The 16,308-nt window shown below is 37.1% G+C and overlaps 1 protein-coding gene across 1 annotated transcript in view; it reads right to left on the reverse strand.

The window, feature by feature from the left end:
• LOC119545562 (zinc finger protein 729-like) overlaps window positions 1-16,308 on the reverse strand; it is a 93,253-nt gene that overhangs the window by 20,595 nt on the left and 56,350 nt on the right.

The following is a 16,308-nucleotide window of genomic DNA, read 5'->3' on the forward strand; positions in this document are numbered from 1 at the left end:
CAGCCATTGAAACCAGAACCAGGAGAGAAACTAAGAAATGAAATCCAGAGTTTGTCCCAGAAGCTAAGAGAGGACCCAAGGACACTTAGAGAGAAAATGCCCTGGGAGAAGCAGAAAGGACTCACAGGAGCTGAGAGAGAAAGCCACTGAAACCAGAGCTCAGCAAAAAAGGACGAACAGATGTCACCACGTGCCATCCCATGTGACAGAGGAACCCCAGATGCCAGCAGCTTTTTTCCTCCAAAAAGGTATCTTCCTCTTGATGTCTTAATTTAAACATTTTCATGGCCTTAGAACTGTAAATTTGTAACCTAATAAATCCCCATTGAAAAAACCAACCTATTTCTGGTATATTGCATTCCAACAGCTACAGCAAACTGAAGCAACTATTTATATGAACTACAACTTGGCTGGACTACAAGAGCATTATGCTGAATGAAAATGCTAATCTCAACACAACACATACTGTATGATTCCATTTACATAACATTCTCAAAATGACAAAATTATAGAGATGGAAAACAGATTTGCAGTTCCCATTGATTAGGAATGGTGGGTGATAGGAGGTAGGTATAACTATAAAGGAGTAGCACAAGAGAGATCTTTCTGCTGATAGAATAGTTCTGTATCCTGACACAGTGGTGGTTACACAAAACTACAAATGAGATAAAATGGCACAGAACTATTCACACACACTGTACACAATATTACTTGTGTTTATACTGTATTATAGGTACAGAGGATATAACCACTGGGAGAAACTTGATGAGGAATACAATTTTTGCTAATTCCTGTGAGTCTATAATTATTTCAATAAAACCATTTTTTGAAAAATTACATGCAAAAAACACAAAAAAATCCTAAAATCACTTTCTTCTTCAAAAACCACTACTTAAGTATTGGAATAGCTAGAAGTAAATACCTGAAACTATCAAACTCCAACCCAGCTGCCTGGACTCCTAAAGATGATTGTATAACAATGTGGATTACAAGGGGTGACAGTGTGATTGTGAAAACCTTCTGGATCACACTCCCTTTATCTAGTGTATGGATGGATGAGTAGAAAAATGGGGACAAAAACTAAATGAAAAATTGGATGGAATGGAGGAGGTGATTTGGGTGTTCTTTTTTACTTTTATTTTTTATTCTTATTCTGATTCTTTCTGATGTAAGGAAAATGTTCAGAAATAGATTCTGGTGATGAATGTAGATACTGCGAATGGCTGATTGTACACCACGGATGACTGTATGGTATGTGGATATATTTCAATAAAACTGAATTTAATTTAAAAAAACTATTTAAGAAAATAAAAAGGCAAGTCAAAAATGGAGACAAAAAGTTTGCAAAACATATATATGATAAATATCTGACTACTTTCAACTCCACAAGACAAGAAAACAAACAAATAAAAAAAACCCACCTGAACCAAAAGAAAAGCACTAAAGATTTGACCAATTTCACTAAAGATTTATGAATGGCCAAACAGCACATGAAAAGAGGTGCAACACTGCTAGTTATCAGGGAATACAAATTAAAACTCAGTAAGATACAAGTAGAACGCTTAAAAATAATAAGCCATATCAAACCAAATGTTGGTAACCTAAAGCAATGAGAACACTCATACATTGCTAACGGGCATTAAAAAAACAGCATAGCCAGCTTGAGAGCATCTGGCAGTTTCGGTCAGATACATATAAGAAAACTCACTGAGCCTAATCCTCAGTATTTACACAAGATAAATGCTGCTGCAAAACAGATGTTGATACAAAGACCCGTATGCAAATGTTCATAGAAACATCATTCACTATAGCCTCAAACTCGAAAAAAAATACGTGTATCAACTGGCAAGTGATAACAAATTGTAGTATAGGTGTGCAAAGCAATACTACTTGGGATAAAAAAGAATAAACTACTGATATCCACATATATGCATCTCAAAAGCATTATGAAAAGTGAAAAAAGGTAAACAAAAGAGAGCACATACTTAATGATTTCACTTATATAAAATTCAAGAAAAGGCAAAATTATTGCAATAGAAAGCAAATCAGTGATTGCTGGGGTCAAAGGGGTAGGGATGGAGGAAGAAGACTCCCTGTAAAGGGCTACAAGAAAACTTTTTGAGGTGATGGAAATATTCCAAATCATGATTTTATTGGTAATAATGAACTGTATACATTACTAAAAACTCATAAGAGTTGTACACTGAAAAGTACTGAATTTCATTTTCTGCTAAACACGTGACTAATATTTTAAAAAAAAAAAGAGAAACGCACTCTCTAGGGGGTTACATGTTAGGCTCTGCTCAACCACTGAGACGAGGTGGCTGCAGTTCTCCAGCATCACATCTCTGTACAGGGTCCTCTGAGCAGGGCCCAGGTGCTGCCACTCCTCCTGGGTGAACTCCACAGCCACGTCCTTGAATGACACTGATGCCTGTAACAGCACATTTCTGGTCAATCTGAAAGGTCCAGAAACAGGTGACATGGAAATACCTTAGGAAATTACTGTTGAGAGTTTCTAAAAAAATGCTATAAAGCATGCTGTGGTAGTTTGAAGCTATATGTATCTCAGAAAAACATGTTCTTGAATATAATTCTTTCTTCTGGGTGTAAACCCATTTTAAGTAGGTACCTCTGATGAGGCTACTTCAGGGAAAGTGTGACCCAACTCATTCAAGATGGGACTCAATCCTACAAATATGTACAATTTCCTAATTGCAATACATATGGTATCTCAAATGAGTAGAGAAAGGCTGATATCAATGTCATAGGGATAGACGGCCCTCTGGGACATGAAAGTTAGATCTATACCTCACCCCACAGAGTAGGACAAATTCAAATGTATACAAAGATCTGAATCTAAAAAATAAAGTCCATCACATTCTAAAAGACTACACAGAATGATTCTTTACAATGTTACGGTGGAAAACGCCCAACTATGACTCAAAATCAAAAATGAAAACTGTTAAGTTTGACAATATGAAAATCAAATGTCTGTATGAGGAAAAAAATCATAAGTAAGACAAACGTACCAATGTCAAACTCGAGGAAAATTGTGCAATTTATATCACACATACAGAATAGGACCAGTAAGACATACTAGATACCATAACCAGCACATTAATAGAAGAATGGGTAAGGGATAGAGTTCAATAAAAAGAAACAGAAATGAAAGATGGTGCAGCTGCTGCAGAAGACAGTTTGACAGTTGTTCGGTAAATTAGGTATAGAATTACCATATGCTGTGGCAATCCCACTTCTAGGTATATACCCAAGAGATCTGAAACAGGGAATAGAACAGATATATGCATATCAATGTTCATGGCGGCATTATTCACAAATGCCAAAAGGTGAAAGCTATCCAAGTGTCCATCAACCAACGAATGGATAAATAAAATGTGGTATATACACACAATGGAATATTATTCAGCTGTAAAAAGGAATGAAGTCCTGATACATGCCGCAATATAGATGAACTTTAAAGACATCATGTTGAGTGAAATAAGCCAGACACAAAAGGACAAATATTAAGCTCTCACCGATTTGAAATAATTAGAATAAGCAAATTCAGAATATAGGTTACTAGGGTCTAAATTGGGGGTGGGGTGGTAACTTAATGCTTAAATTGTACAGAATTTCTCTTTGGGCTGACTGTAAAGTTTTGCAATAGATGGTGGAGTAAGCACAACATTGTGAAAGTAATTAACAGCACTGAATTATATATGTGAATGTGGTTAAAAGGAGAAATTTTGGTTGCATATATGCTACTAGCATAGACATTTTTAAAGAAAGACCAACACAGAATTATACAACACAATGAATCCCATGTAAACAATGGACTATAGTCAATAGTATAATTATAATAATGTTCTTTCATAAATTGTAACAAATGTACCACAGTAATGCACGGTGTTAAGAATAGGGTAGTATATGGTAACTTTGTATTTTATGCATGATTTTCCTGTAAACCCACAGCTTCTCTAAAAAGAACTATGTAGTATACTTTGGAGGATTGTATGTTATGTGCATGTATCTCAGTAAAACTACATTTTTAAAAAATTATGTAGATGCCTCCCACCACTTTACATTATGATTTCTGACTTTGGTGTCATGTTAACAGAGGCCTTTTTGTATTTATAGAGAAAATCTCATGTATCTTCTTCTAGTACTTTTATTTCTTGAATTTGCTAGCCTGGTTATTACTTGTGCATTTGACTACTCATTCCCTTTGAATGTGTTTGTACTTAAAGAGTGAGCTAATTTTATTATTTTTTTCCCAAACATTTATCACTAGCCCCCAAACCTTCATTAAACAACCCTTCATTTCTTCTTTCATTTTTTAAGAAAAAATTTAAATTAGAGATTTGGGTTTACAGAACAATCTTGCAAAAAATACAGGATTCCCATAAGCCACCCTACCACCAGGACCATGCATTTGTGTGGAACATCTGTTACAACTGATGATAACACTTTTTAATAATTGTACTTTCTAAAAATGATTCTTAAAATCACCTTTGTTTTATGGTCCATACATGCAAGACCTATTTTGTATTCTGTTTCATTGTCCTTTCTCTTTATTGCGGCACTAGAATCAACAGATTGTAATATAGCTTTATAACTGGTAGGGCAAGTCCATCTCATAACAACCTGTTCAAAAACTTTCTTGCCAATTTTGCATATATACTTATAAGAGTTAACAAGTAAAGGTCTAACAAAATCCATTTTAATTAGAATGGAAAAAATTTGGTAAATATTTCAGGAAGAATAGATATTTTAAAAATATTTAGGAGAGGTGGGACAAGATGGTGGAGTGGTGAGGTGTGGGTTTTAGTTATTCCTCCAGGGCAGTAGGTAGAAAGCCAGGAAATGTGTGCACCAGACATCACAGAGCAATCTCACTTTGGCCATACTTCATACAACAATAACAAACGCGTGGAACAGCTGAGATCAGCGAAATCTGTAAGTTCACATGGCCAGGGGACCCACACCCCTCCCTGCCAGGCTCAGTCCTGTGAGGGGAGGGGCCATCAGTGCTGGGAACCAGGAGAGAGAACTACAGTTTCAACTCTGATTGAAAACTCAGACTGCGATCAAAAACTCCAAACATAGATAGACTGAGACAAGACACCAGAGAATCTGGGAGCAGTCAGCCCAGTGGAGAGGAGATAGGGCTAGTAAAAAAACCTCCAAAAATAAAAACAGAGACTTTTTGGAGTTCCGGTGAACATAAAACAGAGAAGGGCAGGGCTCAAACAGAATCAGTTGCATATGCAAATCCAGAGGGCGAGGACCCTTGTCTGAAGAGTCAGTTTCTCTGCTTTCTTGATTGTTCCTTAAAGGCCCTAAACTCCTTGTCTCTTAGCATTTCAAAAGCCCATTAGATCTGCAAGGAGGGCCCTTCTTGCCCTTCTTTTTCTTACTTTCTTTCTTTTTTTAAAGAAAACCTTTTCCTCTTTTTTCCTCTTTTTCTAAAACAATTACTCTAAGAAGCCCATTACAGAAAGCGTCAAAGACTTGCAATTTGGGCCCAGGCAAGAGCAGAGATAAGACAGCTCTGAGGAACAAAGCAGTAAGTCTAGTGGCTGAGAAAATGTGCTAAACAGCCTAACTTCCAAAAAAAAAGGGGGCATCCCCTTACAGCCATCTTCCTGGTGGGCTGGGAATGCTCCTGCCTGGCACCAGCGCCACAGCCCAGAGCTGCCCCAAACAACTCAGTGTGACAGGACGTGTTTCCAGCAACACGCGCACATGCCACAGTATCTGGCATGGACAATAGCCTTTTGCACACCTGCAGCTAATTGTCCTGGAGCTGGGAAGGCAGAGCTGTGTGAAAAGGGGGAAATTAACATGCCATATTCAGCCATCCTTTTAGCACGCATGGAACACCCCTGCATGGCCCTGTGGCCCAGAACTTCCCTTGGGGGACCGCTCTCATAGGCAACATAGCACAGTCTTCCTTCAGCAGAGGCTCTAGGAGGGCACAGCTTGGAAGAGGGACCCACTTGTAAGTCCCTGGGATCCTACACCAATACCAAGGACTTGGGGGTCAGCGGCAGAGAAAAACTGTGGCGAGACTGAACTGAAGGACTATACTATGGTAACAACTTTAAATCTCCAGGAACACCAGGGAGATTTGATTATTAAAACCGCCCTCCCTCCCTAAGCGCTCAGACACACGCCCCACATTCAGGGCAGGCAGGACCAACTACACACCCAAACTTGGTGCACCAACTGGACCCCCACAAGACTCAGATGCCCACTCACCACAAAAACAAAGTTGGGGAGAATGGGCTTGAGGGGAATAGGTGGCTCGCGGATGCCACCTGCTGGTTAAAGCACACTCCATGAAGCTATAGATCTGACAAATTAGAGACAAGTGTTTGAATCATTCTACATATCAAAAAAAGAACCCTATCAAGTTAAGCAAATGTCAAGAGGCCAAAACAACAGAAAATTTTAAAGCATATGAAAAAAACAGATGATATGGATAACCCAAACCCAAACCCCCAAATCTAAACATCAGAGGAGACGCAGTACTTGGAGCAACTAATCAAAGACTAAGGACAATGAGAGCATGGCACAGGATATAAACTACTAAGGACAGACAACAAGAGCCTGGCACAGAATATAAACAACATGAAGAAGACCCTAGAAGGGCATAAAGAAGAAATAAAGAAGAAATTGCAAAAGTAAACAAAAAAAATAGAAGATCTTATGGAAATAAAAGAAACTGTCAACCAAATTAAAAAGATTCTGATACTCATAGTACAAGACTATAGGAAGCCGAACAACAAATCAGTGACCTTCAGGAATGCAAAATGGAAAAAGAAAGAACAAAAGAAAGAATAGAGAAAAGATTGAAAAAATTGAAATGGACCTCAGGGATATGATAGATAATATAAAACATCCAAATATAAGAGTCATTGGTGTTCCAGAAGGGGAAGGGAAGGGTAAAGGTCTAGGAAAAGTATTCAAAGAAATTGTTGGGGAAAACTTCCCAAACCTTCTAAACAACATAAATAGACAAATCATAAATGCCCAGCGAACTCCAAATAGAATAAATCCAACTAAACCCACTCTGAGACATATTCTGATCAGACTGTCAAATACTGAAGAGAATGAGCAAGTTCTGAAAGCATCAAGAGAAAAGCAATTCACCACATACAAAGGAAACCGCATAAGACTAAGTAGTGACTACTCAGTGGCCACCATGGAGACGAGAAGGCAGTGGCATGACATATTTAAAATTCTGAGAGAGAAAACTTGCAAACCAAGAATTCTGTATCCAGCAAAACTCTCCTCCAAATTTGAGGGAGAGCTTAAATTTTTCACAAATAAATGCTGAGAGAATTTGCTAACAAGAGACCTGCCCTACTTGAGCTACTAAAGGGAGCCCTACTGACAGGGAAACAAAGAAAGGAGAGAGAGTCATGGAGAAGTGTTCAGTACTAAAGAGATTCAGTATGGGTACGTTAAAGGACATTAAGAGAGAGAGGGAGAAAATATGTCGGACAAACATAAACCAAAAGATAGGATGGTTGATTGAAGAAATGCCTTCACAGTTATAACGCTGAATGAATGGATTACATGCCCCAATTAAAAGATACAGATTGGCAGAATGGAAAAAAAAATATGTACCATCAATATGTTGCATACTAGAGACTCACCTTAGACACAGGGACACAAAAAAATTGAAAGTGAAAGGATGGAAAAAAATATTTCATGAAAGCTACAGCCAAAAGAAAGCAGGAGTAGCAATACTGATCTCAGATAAAACAGACTTTAAATGCAAGGATGTTATGAGAGACAAAGAAGGCCCCTACATACTAATAAAAGTGGTGATTCAACAAGAAGAAATAATCACAAATGTTTATTCATCCAATCAAGTTGCCACAAAATACATGAGACAAACACTGGCAAAACTAAAGGAAGTAATTGGTGATTCCACAGTAATTGTGGGAGATTTCAACACATCATCACTCTCTCCTACAGATAGATCAACCACACAGAAGACCAATAAGGAAACTGAAAACCTAAACAATCTCATAAATGAATTGGATTTAACAGACATATATAGAACATTACATCCCAAATCACCAGGATACACATTCTTCTCTAGTACTCATGGAACTTTTTCCAGAATAGACCACATGCTGGGACATAAAACAAGCCTCAGTAGATTTAAAAAAATTGAAATTATTCAAAGCACATTCTCTGATCACAATGGAATAGAATTAGAAATCAATAACCATCAGAGACTTAGAAAATTCTCATATACCTAGAGGTTAAACAATATACTTCTAAACAATCAGTGGGTTAAAGACATAGCAAGAGAAATTGCTAAATATAGAGAGACGAATGAAAACGAGAACACAACATATCAAAACCTATGGGATGCAGCAAAAGCAGTACTGAGAGGGAAATTTATAGCACTGAACACATACATCAAAAAGGAAGAGCTAAAATCAAAGAACTAATGGAGCAACTGAAGGAGCTGGAAAATCAACAGCAAACCAATCCTAAACCAAGTAGAAGAAAAGAAATACCAAGGATTAAAGCAGAAATAAATGACATAGAGAACAAAAAAAATCAATAGAATAAATAACACAAAAAGTTGGTTCTTAGAGATGAACAAGATTCACAAGCCCCTATATACAATGACAAAATCAAAAAGAGAGAAGACTCACATAAACAAAATAAGGAATGAGAAAGGTAACATTACTGTGGATCCCAAAGAAATTTAAAAAAATTAAAGGAGGATACTATGAAAAACTGTATGCCAACAAACTGGATAATGTAGAGGAAATGGACAATTTCCTGGAAACATATGAACATATGAACAACTTCAAGAAGAAACAAATAAATGCCCAGGGCCAGATGGCTTCACAGAGGACTTCTATGAAAATTTCCAAAAAGAACTGTCACCAATCCTACTTAAACTCTCTCAAAACATCAAAGAAAATTGAATACTACCTAACACATTTTATGAAGCTAACATCAATCTAATACCAAAACCAGGCAAAGATGCTACAACAAAGGAAAACTACAGGCCAATCTCCCTAATGAATACTTGCAAATTGAATTCAAAGACACATTAAAAAAATCATACACCATGACCAAGTGGGGTTCATTCCAGGCATGCAAGGATGGTTCAACATAAGAAAATCAATCAATGTATTATAACACATTAACAAATCAAAAGAGAAAAATCAAATGATCATCTCAATAGATGATGAAAAAGCATTCGACAAAATTCAACATCCCTTTTTGATAAAAACACTTCAAAAGGTAGGAATTAAAGGAAACTTCCTCAATATGATAAAGACCATATATAAAATCCCACAGCCAGCATAGTACTCAATGATGAGAGACTGAAAGCCTTCCCTCTAAGATCAGGAACACGACAAGGATGCCCACTCTCACAACTGTTATTCAACATTGTGCTGGAAGTGCTAGCCAGGGCAATCCAGCAAGACAAAGAAATAAAAGTCATCCACACTGGAAAGGAAGAAGTAAAACCGTCATTATTTGCAGATGATATGATCTTATATTTGGAAAAACCTGAGAAATTGACGATACAGCTACTAAAGCTAATAAACAAATTTAGCAGAGTAGCAGGATACAAGATTAATGCACATAAGTCAGTAATGTTTCTAAATGCTAGAAATGAACAAAGTGAAGAGACACTCCAGAAAAAGATATTTTCAATAGCACCTAAAAAAATCAAGTACCTAGGAATAAACTTAACCAAAGATGTAAAAGACCTATACAAAAAAAACCTACATAACTCTACTGAAAGAAATAGAAAGGGACCTTAAAAGATGGAAAAATACTCCATGTTCATGGATAGGAAGGCTAAATGTCATTAAGATGTCAGTTCTACCCAAACTCATCTACAGATTCAATCAATCCCAATCAAAATTGCAACAACCTACTTTGCAGACTTGGAAAAGCTAGTTATCAAATTTATTTGGAAACGGAAGATGCCTCAAATTGCTAAAGACTCTCTAAAAAAGAAAAACGAAGTGGGAGGACTTATAACCCCTGGCTTGAAGCTTATTATAAAGCCACAGTAGTCAAAACAGCATGGTGCCAGCACAAAGATAGACATACTGATCAACGGAATTGAACTGAGAATTCAGAGATAGAATCCCCAGATCTGTGGTTGACTGATCTTTGATAAGGCCCCCAAAGCCACTGAACTGGGACATAACAGTCTTTTCAACAAATGGGGCTGGGAGAGTTGGATATCCATATCCAAAGAATGAAAGGGGACCCCTACCCTCACACCCTACACAAAAATTAACTCAAAGTGGATCAAAGATCTCAATATAAACGACAGTACCATGAAACTCCTAGAAGATAATGTAGGGAAACATCTTCAAGACCTTCTATTAGGTGGCCACTTCCTAGACTTTACACCCAAAGCACAAGCAACAAAAGAAAAAACAGGTAAATGGGAACTCCTCAAGTTTAGAAGTTTCTATACCTCAAAGGAATTTGTCAAAAAGGTGAAGAGGCAGCCAACTCAATGGGAAAACATTTTTGGAAACCATGTATTTTGCATATATAAAGAAATTTTATGACTCAATGACAATGGTACAGACAGCCCAATTATAAAATGGGCAAAAGATATGAAAAGACAGTTCTCTGAAGAGGAAATACAAATGACCAAGAAACACATGAAAAAATGTTCAGCTTCACTAGCTATTAGAGAGATGCAAATTAAGACCATAATGAGATACCATCTCACACCAAATGGAATGGCTGCCATCAAACAAACAGGGAACGACAAATGCTGGAGAGAAGGTGGAGAAATTGGAACTCTTATTCATTGTTGGTGGGACTGTATAACGGTTCAGCCACTCTGGAAGTCAGTCTGGCAGTTCCTTAGAAAATTTGATATACAGTTACCCTTCAACACAGCAATTGCACTTCTAGGTATATACCCGGAAGATCTGAAAGCAGTGACATGAACAGATATCTGCACGCCAATGTTCATAGAATCATTAAAATTGCCAAGAGATGGAAACAACCCAAATGTCCTTGGAGAGATGAATGGATAAATAACATGTGGTAGATACACACAATGGAATACTAAACGGCAATAAGAAGGAACAATGTCGTGAAACACATGACAACATGAATGAACCTTGAAGACCCAATGCTGAGCAAAATAAGCTAGGCACAAAAAGAGAAATATTATATGCTATCACTAATGTGAACATTGAAAAATGTAAAACAAATGGTTTATAATGTAGAATGTAGGGGAACTAGTGATAGAGAGCAATTAATGAAGGGGGAACAATAACCCAATAAGAACAGATAAGCTATCGTGGGTAAATTTAACGTTCTGGGAATGCCCAGGAATGACTATGATTTGTTAATTTCTGGTGGGTATGGTAGGAACAAGTTCACAGAAATGTTGCTATATTACATTATTTTCTTGGGGTAGAATAGGAACATGTTGGTAGTAAAGTAGTTGTTTTACGTTAGCTGTCTTTTTCTTACTCCCTTGTTATGCTACAGTTTGTTTGAAATATTTTTTTATTGTATTTTTTTAAGATTTTTTTTATATAGTTAATAGATAATTTAAAAAAAAAGAGTTAATTAAAAAAATGAAAAAAATATGGAGAGCCCTCCTGAGGAGCTGATGGAGAATGCAGCGGTGTTGGGTTTCCCCACCTCAATGGTAGCTGATGTGCTCACAGATATGGAGGAGTGGTGGCTTGATGGGCTGAGCCCTCTACCACAGGACTTGCCCTTGGGAAGACTGTTGCTGCAAAGGAGAGATTAGGCCTCCCTATAATTGTGCCTAAGAGTCTCCTCCTGAATGCCTCTGTTGCTCAGATGTGGCCCTCTCTCTAACTAAGCCAACTTGGCAGATGAAATCACTGCCCTCCCCTCTATGTGGGATCAGACACCCAGGGGAGTAAATCTCCCTGGCAACATGGAATATGAGTCCTGGGAAGGAATCTAGACACGGCATTGTGGGATGGAAAACATCTTGACCAAAAGGGGGATGTGAAAGGAAATGAAATAAGCTTCAGTGGCAGAGTGATTCCAAAAGGAGCTGAGAGGTAACTCTGGTGGGCACTCTTATGCACAATATAGTCAACCCTTTTAGGTTCTAATGAATTGGAATAGTTAGCAGTAAATACATGAAACTGTCAAACTATAACCCAGAACCCTCAAATCTTGAAGACGATTGTATAAAAATGTAGCTTATGAAGGGCGACAATGCGACTGGGAAAGCCATATGGACCACATTCCTCTTTGTCCACTGTATGGATGGATGAGTAGAGAAATGGAGGCAAAAAAAAAAAAAAAAAAAAGGCATCCAGTGTTCTTTTTTACTTTAATTGGTCTTTTTCAGTTTAATTTTTATTCTTATTATTTTTGTGTGTGTGGTAATGAAAAAGTTCAAAAATTAATTTTGGTGATGAACACAGAACTATATAATGGTACTGTGAACAACTGAACGTATGCTTTGTATGACTGCATGGTATGTGAATATATCTCCATAAAATTGAATTAAAAAATATTTAGGCTTCTCATTCATATATATGGTACAGGTTCTCATTTCTTAAAAATCTACATTTGTAATATTTTTGTAAGTTTTGTTAGTTTTCTTCATATAACTATTACATATTTTTATTAAATTAATGCCCAAATTTTGTTGCTACTGCTGTGAATGGGCTATTTCTTCTCTCGCATTGTGCAACTGATTTTTGCCTTAATAAAGAAAGCTACTGCTCTTTGTTTACATTTCTTGTTTCAGTGTTTCTTAATTGAACTCTGTTATTAAGTCTGATAATTGTTCATAAGATTCTCTCTGATTTTCTAGGTAAACAGTCATATCATACACAAATAAATGTGATATTGTACCACCCTTAAAAAAATACAAATGAGCCACAAACAATAAAACTCATGAGAAGATAAACGTCTATAACACTCAACAGAGATATCAGGTTTTTATCAAATTGGCAAAAACTCAGAAAGCTTGACAGCACACCCTCTATTTGCAAGGCTGTGAGGCAACAGACAGTTTGATCCTGTTGGCTCTATCTCCAAAATACATCCAGAATTTGATTACTTCAAAGTACCGCAAGTGCTAACACACCTAAGAGCATCATGTCTTGTTGTATTACTGAAATAGCCTTCTATGTTATTCATGCTTCCATTACTACCACCAATGCCTCATCACCCCTCTTCTATTCTTGAACAGTATCAGTTATTCTTTTAAGATAGAGGTCATATCTGCCCTTTCTCAGCTCAAAGCCCTTCCTTAAGACTTAAATAAATGGAGATACCGTGTTCACGATCTGGAAGGCGCCGTACAATTAATATGCCATACAATCAAAATCTCAGCAGGCTTTTCTGAGATAGAGAAGCTTATTTTTAAATATTTACATAAAAAAGCAAAGGGCCCAAAATATTCAAAACAATTTTGAAAAAGAACAAAGTTGGAAGACACATCACCTAATTTCAAGACTTACTATAAAACAGACACTAAGACAGTGTGATACCAGCAAAAGGACAATATCAACCAAGTGAACAGAGTCTAGAAAGAGAGGACATATATAGAGCACCTTGAACAGAGGTGCCAAGGCAATTCAGAGGAGAAAGTATATTCTTCTCAATAAATGTGCTGGCAGGTGGGTGTGTAGAGGTGGAGAGCACATATATGGTGAATTTATGTTTCCTCTCTACTCAAATATTTAGAGAACAGTGCTAGCACAAAATGCTGGTATTAGAACCTTGAAATTTGAGGTTCTGGACTGAACCAACTAGAACATATTTTGTCTTTTCCAATCAGCAGCCTCAATACTGAAATAAAATATAAAAACTGATCAAGAAAGAAATCACTCATGTAACAACAGATAAAGACTAAAATCCTAAGAATATCATGAAAAAGCTCACGAAAATACACTTAAGAATGTAAAAAAAAATAAACACTATTCTATGAAAATGCAAGGACAAAAATAGAAATCCAGGCTAGACATGACTATTTCAAAATTGATTCAATAATTAAAATCTGCACCCAAAAAGTCCCCAAAGGCCCAATTGTATGGGTGAGTTTTGCAAAAACATACGTAATAGACAATTTTCTCATCTAAATTACTAGAAAGGAATATAAAGAGCAGAAAGCACCCTATATACTTTTGAGACTGTAACCATGATACCATCATTAGGAACACAAGAAAATTACAGTTTAATCTAACTTAAATAAAAATAAAACTTATATAAAAATAAAAATCCTAAATATAACATTAGCAAAACAATAACAACAGCAAAACCGTTAGGAACAAATGTTAAGAAAAACTCACCATTTATTAGTACGAATGGTATACAAGAATTTAATACACTAACATCAGCAAATAGATTGCAGTATTTACAAAATTTATTGATTAAAATAAAGAAACTATGGCTTTCTTTCAATAGATATGCAAAAAGTATTCAATACGATTCACTGTAAATTCATGACTAACTCGACATGTTAGCAAACTGGTAACTGGGGGGAAGCTACTTGCTGTGACATAGGTTGGTTACTTATGAAATGCTGACAGTAAACATCAGGATTAATGGGAAAATCTTCCCTCAAGATTGGTTCGATCTATTCCTAGCTTTCGTTTTCCAATTAATGTTTGGACCCTTATAAAACTCCTAAATCCATTACAATACAAAGTGGGGAATGAACAAAGAGCTCACCTGAGATTTTTTCATTTTCTGTGGATCTTAGGAGAATATGAGAAGTAAGAATGCAGAAAATTGTGATGGTTTAGCTGGGGGGAAAGAAAGAGAATAGGGGTCAGGAGACCTGGTGAGGCTTACAGCTCCTAGCTTCACTTACTAAAAATCTGATACTCTGGGGAGCAGCGTCACTATGGGAACTGGGTACTTTGTGCCTTGAAAAGGCATGAGTAGGACCATGTTGAGGTGGTAGTATCTGTCCATGTGCAACTTTAAAATGATCATGGGGCCTTTATCTGCAGCTCTTCAGTGGATGAGTATAAACTTTTCTCAGTCAATTCAATTATAATCCCTGTGTCCTTCTGACAAATAAACACAAAGAAATTATGGAGCACCAAAGGATAAGAAACTATTCTTTCACTAGGATGCATCATTTACGTATTTTCTCAGCAATATTGTTTACCTCTTGACATAGAAAGTCCACAGAGAGCAGAGTAAAGGCAACAGGGATGCAATAAGGCAAGGATTTTTAATTGTTTTAACTGTTATGTAATTTCTCAAAAGGCCTTTTTTTAAAATACACTAATTTTTTTTATTAGAGAAATTGTTTACAAAACAGTCATGCATAAAATACAGGATTCCCATACACCACTTCACCTCAACACCTTGCGTTGATGTGGAATATCTGTTACAATTGATGACAGCACTTTTTAATAATTGTACTTTTTTTTAACAATAGTTACCTGTGTTACAATTGATAAATGATTATTAAAATAGTACTATTAACTCTCATTCATAACTTACATTAGGTGTATTTTTTTCTTATATGCCGCCGTATAATTAACACAAAAGGGCCCTTTTGATAAGATGCTCCTGTTGCCTTACCTGTGAGAAGGACTTGCACTGTGTTTTCCTCCTGGCTCTGCCAAAAACAAACTGGATGTCCCTAGGCAAGTTACTGAACTCATCAGGCCCAATGCCTTTAAAGTTTTCAAATGAGTCCAAAGTAGATAACCATGGAAACCTTTCGTGAACCATCATTCTAGGGTTCTCTAAGGTTAGGATGACGTCAATAGTGTCACAAGAGGTAATGGAAAGGACACAGCAGCACTTAATCTGCAGTGTGGAGAACAACAGGAAATCTTTAGGGATGAAGGAAATAGAACTTCCTCACCTCTGGCTGGTGTTCCCTCATCTCCAGACCTTTCCCTTACAAGCTCCCCTATGAAACGGCCTTTCCTGGGCATCCTGCCAATGGGCCTCCCCAGCTCACCTTACTCTTTTCAAAGCTGGCCCAAACTTTCCACTGCCACACAGTCTGTGGTGGCTTCTGGAAGTGGCAACATCATCAACTCTGGTTCATTCTGGGCAGGGGAATCAAGAACTGCCTCAGGCCAAGCAAATTAGAACCTGCTCCTTTCTGGGCTCTCCTATTGCTGCTCTGAAGCTCTGGTGAGAAGTGAAAAGTCAGAGGGACCTTCCCTTCCAGGAATGATTCTAGCTCCCAAAAGACCCCTGCTTCCTACTTCATGAGGGCTGCTTTGTTCCAGGGATCTGAGATCTGTACCTGAGAAACAAATTAATTTTAGGGCCAAACATCTAACTTTTGAAATT

The sequence above is a fragment of the Choloepus didactylus genome, chromosome 10 (genome assembly GCF_015220235.1).
Source record: "Choloepus didactylus isolate mChoDid1 chromosome 10, mChoDid1.pri, whole genome shotgun sequence".
NCBI lineage: Eukaryota > Metazoa > Chordata > Mammalia > Pilosa > Megalonychidae > Choloepus > Choloepus didactylus.